A 5,714-nucleotide genomic window follows, 5' to 3' on the forward strand; every position below is an offset into this window, starting at 1 on the left:
CCCTGGACTTCACTTTGGACTTTCAGGGTGTGAACAGAGCAAAGTACATCAATGGACATAAACAACTTTGGTTTCCTCATGGCAAATGAACAGTTCTCAGGATGTAGCCCCTGCTACGCTGTAACATGACAAGGGTTCTGCTAAGGTGCTTCCAGCTTACTGTTAAATCTAGCAGGCTTCAGGTATTTTTCCTTTTGTATGGTGCCAAAATATGCACTTTTAATTAAAAAAAAAAACACCAAACAAGCAATTTAACTATTTCAAGAAAAGGAAAGGGCTTGCATACTAGGATACTACCTAAGGAAAAAGCCCCACTACCATCCTTCTTTTGACTAGGAGAACTACACGACATGAAGAACCACAAGAGTCCTCGCAATAGACCAGGAATGTTCAATCCACATGTTTCAGGGGTTCAGCTGAAATTACAGTTCTAGCACTGAATGGATGAAAACCAATCTGGCTAGCATATGCATAATGTTATAAAACACAGCTCTGCGGCAAGTCCACTCTTCATTAGGGTAACTGAAATAATCTTAAATGGTTTATACACTATTTAAAGTTGTAGCTCCGCTAGGATATGTTGTTATTTTTTTTTTAGATGAAGAGAAAGAAAGGGAAAGAATAATTTCTGAAACAAACTTCAAGACAGTTTACTAAAAAACTACTTTTTTATATCACTGTCTCACTGGCAAGAAGCAGCACAGGGTATTTTGGCAGGCAAAAGCCATTTTGTCCTGAACACTATTACAGCATTAACCTTTCAAAAACGACACACCTCAGAAACCAAAAAGCATTAGGTTAGCGGTAAGTACATATACTGGATGGCTAAGCCTGTCCTTCCCCAAAGAACATGCCTGTCTAAAGGCATGAGGAAAGAACAGATTAGAAACTCTCATGAATACAACACGGCATGTTTTAGTTTTTGCTAGCGTTGCTCTGTTGGCTTGGGAGGTGAAAAATGAATGCCCTTCTCACATGACATTGCTGTACCAGCAAAAGCTCTGTAGAAACAACTATGCTGACAGAAGATTCTGTTGGCTTAGCTTATATCATTCAGAGAAATCTAACAGACAGCAGAAAAATTTCTCCTGTCTCTTAAGCCATTTCCACCGTGGGAGTCCTAGGGCAGATGCACACACAGAGTGCATGTGTGTATCCATGTCCCCGCACCAGTGTCAAGCCATTTATTTCATCTTTCAAGCAACCCCCAACTCTTCCCTTTTTATCATTGTTTTGTTTATATTGCATGCACACCCACCAATCTTTATCAGCTCCTTTTGCCACCTTGCAAGAGATGGCTATCATTTTTGCCGTAAAATTTCCACTCATTTTCAACTACGTATTTAGGGAGTCTCCAACAATGCCATGAAACACACTGGGTAATACCTCACAGCGCAAAACTCTGCATCACCATACAGCAACAACTGTCGTGTACACATTTAAATACCTTTAGGTCATAATACCATCCAGATTAAGAACTTAAAACTGAAGCATCTACCTGTTTTAAACTATCAAATAGAAATAGTGAGCTGTCTTATTGAAGTTATCAAGAAGAATCACCTGTTATAAGATCATTCCCTGAAGCTAGATTTCTAGCCTTAAGGCCTTAAAATGGTATTGAAAGTGTTAAATATGCTTTTCATGCGTCCATTGGGCTGAAAATTATTAGTCTGTGAAATAACTGGTTTTGCCTTCATGCCATTACCAATGCTTACTAAATGTCAGAGAGATTTCGTAATACAGTATAAGTAGAGCCTTACCAAAAAAAATTTAAGAACTTGTTTTATATTACCAATCTGTAAACCAAAGGTATCTTCCAGTCTCTTCCGCTTCACATTGATTAGTACATTCGAAACAAGACAAAAGCAACAGTACATCACTATTTTCAGTTCAAATGCAGTAAAAAACCATCTTGCTACTCGAAACACTTAACAGAAAATACATAACAAATAAGGTACACGCAGAAAACACATAACATCAAGCATATGCCATGTACATGTCCTCAGATGATAAAGTATCAAATTAAAACCTCAAAATAGTAAAAAATTGATTTTTTCCCCCCCCCTAGTATTTTAGGTAAATAAACTGAAGCATTGCCTGTGACTATTTTCAGTGGATATCCTTCAAATAGCAGCTTTCTTAAAAGATATAAATCTTCATTTAATTTAGGAAACACCAACCCAGAACTGCCCGCAGCAAATAACAAGTTTTTATAGAGAATTGAGGTTTTATTCTTAGAATATGTAAGTCTACATTTTTACTTCAGTATTTCCATCAATAACAATAGAAAAAAAAGGGTCTCTAAAACAGACACACAAACTTCAACAGGTAGGAATAGACTCCTGGAGTTACCAGGCCAGATTAAGGTGTCTGCTTAGGGCCCTAGATACTTGAGATTATGAAATAGGCTTGAATTTCAAAAAAGTTATGAAGCAAGAGCTTCAGCTACCACAGGCACTTTCTCTCTTACAACAAGGATCACTATTGGTGAATTACCACACCATTACGGTCTCTCCTTACAGAAAGTAAAATAAAAATAAAAACACTAAACCAAACAATAAAAGAAATGCGACAAACTTTTCCACAGGGCACTATCAATACTCTCACCTCTGTACTGTTTCCACAGCTTCATGAAATACCACATCACATTGACAACATACCTACCTACAGCATTTGGTAGCTTAAAAATCTGTTGATTACAAACATTATGTAACATATCAGAATGTTTAGCACCTACCTAACAAACATCAGCCCTTTAGCAATGTGGTTTTGCTCAGCTTATAACAAAGCCATAACAATTCTGATGTTAGCTTTGGTAGTGCAGGAACTTAAAAAATTTAAATGGCCATTGATCTTCACAGAATCAAGTGTCGTGATTTTTAATAGCCACCCAAATGCCCTGTTACCGCAACAAAAAGAGATTTGGTCCACAACACAAAAGAAAGTCATCAACATCCTGCACAGGAAAAAACATTTTTATGTAGCCTACGGTAAATACTCCTGCTATTTTGATTTAAAATATGTATTTCAGGTCAAAACTTATCTCTATAAAAAAATATATTCTTAATTATAGTTCCTGATTAGAGATAACAGTAGCACTTAAGAAAAAATAAAATACACATTTCCCCCATTTTTGCCAACTAGGGAAACTGTCTTGTTTTAGCAGAGATCTTCATAATGCTTTTGCAATCCTAGCACAAGTAGAATATCCAGTAAATAAAAATTAGCAAGAATGCCATTATTAAATGACAGATGAAAGTCAACGTTTAAAGAAAGAGTTTTAGAGATGCTGATAGTCTCTAACTGATTAGGCCTAAAATGGGGTTTTTGGGAGAAAAAAAAAAGAAAAACCAAATGCAAACTGTCATTTATCCACAGACATTTTATTCTTCTCCTTTCAGTCAGTGTTTCAACACTCCATTTCAGAACACACGTACCTGCACCATAGTGGCATTTTGCTTCATTATGCAGTTACGGAAAAGGTGCTTTCCATAACACCCCGAGACGGCTCTGCGTGCACCTTTAGGGAGCGCACTGCCCAGCCACGCTCAGCTCAGCGGCTGCAGCTCTGCGCCGGAGCAGGCTGCGGAGGCTGCACTTGCTGAAGCCTCTGAGACAATAGAAAACGAACAGCTGGGCGCCGCACTCAGTGACACCCAGCCCGTCACCACATGCTGCCACCAAAATGCGCAGAGCCTACAGCGAGCTCTCATCAGCGATTCACAAGCAACTGATGCACAGGCCTTCTGAAGCCGTGAATGTGCTAGAAAATGGCTGTACGGATTTTAATCACTTTCACCATTAACAGTCAGACTATTCTCAAAATTAAAGTTTATACCACACTAAAAGAAATTTTGATGTGACATGGAAGTATGACACAAAAAATGTTCATACGGTAAAAGATACAAATTTCCGTTCTAAACATTTTTATTTCTCCAGTTTGGCATTGTGAACACAACTTAAAAACTGCTGTAAGGTAGTTCAGTGTCAGCAGATGACTGCAGTACAAATGCCACGATAATTTTCTGGACTGGCACACAGCTGCTATCAGAACCCAAAGGAAGAAAAACATTTTCTGAACAGAGGGGTAGGAAAAAGTCAGTTATGCCAATTACCATACTTCCAAAAGCAGTACCTACACCAAGGGTCTATAATTTTTTTGTTTGTAAGAAACAGCTATCACTATCCCATCTATAGCATTACCACAGTGCTCAGTGGCACTCCTGCAGAACAATGATCCCCCTTCTGTACTTCTCCAGCGACCACTCTCCAGAATCCTGCTTACAACTATGGCTGGAAGGCAAATGCAGCAGTATTTTTAATTTGGGTGGCCCAGAAAGGGGAGATGCAGATCTTAGGGACTATGTCTCCTGATCAACAGGAGGTCAGGACCTTATATTTAAATGACAAGGATAAAAAAAAAAAATGCACACACACATATATATACATAAACACATTTTTCTGAAATAACAAGCATAGGAAATAATAAATATCAAAAAACAACCACAGGAAGATTTAGACCTGTCACAGACTGCAGCAGTTTCAGTACCAAAATATCTGTTTATAAATATAAACAAAATATATACTAAACTATCTTTTGGTATTTCGGTATTGAGATTGCTACAGTCTGTGACAGGTCTAGCTCTTCCTATGGTTGTTCCTCTCCTCTTCTGCTGCCTCTGCGGTCCATCTTTAAAGCCTCCACTCTTACTGGCTGCAAACACACGCCATGTGTCTCGGCTGGCCACCCCCAACCCCAAATTTCGGTATTGAGATTGCTACAGTCTGTGACAGGTCTAGCTCTTCCTATGGTTGTTCCTCTCCTCTTCTGCTGCCTCTGCGGTCCATCTTTAAAGCCTCCACTCTTACTGGCTGCAAACACACGCCATGTGTCTCGGCTGTCATCCCCAACCAGCAAGATCATGTAAGGAAAAACAAAAGCAAGCCTTATTCCTTAACTGAGGATGGCAGCTCTTGGCATACGTGGGGTTTTCGCCTCATACACGGTGCGTTCAATGTAACTACTGGCTATCCCTCTTCTCTACTCAACAGTTACCTTCTTACATCAGTACACAGGCCAGCTATTTCTGTCCTTCTACCCCAGGCTATGGCTTCAGGTATGCCAACAATAGTTCTTTTGATCGAGATAATGTGCTGCACCATCTCACGCATGTCTGCATGTGTTGCTCCATCATACACCCAATTAGGTCCCAACAGCCCGTCTATAAAAACTGTAAGAAAATACTCACAGAAGGCGTACTTCTGGGAGGCCCTTGATATTTTCAGAGGTTTCACCTCTTTTCTTTCATCTGGCCTGTAATGGGACCATTATTTGTCATAGTAAAGGCTTCTTTGGCAGGATGTTAGAGAAGAAAATTCTTTTTTTGAAAATCATATAATGAAAGCCATATAGGTGAACACTTATGTGCGCAAGCCATTCATTGCAGGGTCTGTACTTTGAATGATGCCAAAGAGAATAGTTTTTCATTTCTGGACACATTATACAGATTACATTAATGTCAGAAAAATCTTTCAAGTAGTCTACTTACAGGACACTAGGAAAACATGTCTGCGTGCATGCGTGTGTGTAACTGCTGTTATAGTCTGATCCAGTATTCACACACATCACAGCAGAGAACCTAGGTGTATTTTTCTAATCAGTATGATCAGAAACAAGATGCAGCTAACCCTAAAGAGCAAATAAAACAGTACCG

This window comes from Buceros rhinoceros, unplaced genomic scaffold (genome assembly GCF_000710305.1).
Source record: "Buceros rhinoceros silvestris isolate BGI_N320 unplaced genomic scaffold, ASM71030v1 scaffold1029, whole genome shotgun sequence".
NCBI lineage: Eukaryota > Metazoa > Chordata > Aves > Bucerotiformes > Bucerotidae > Buceros > Buceros rhinoceros.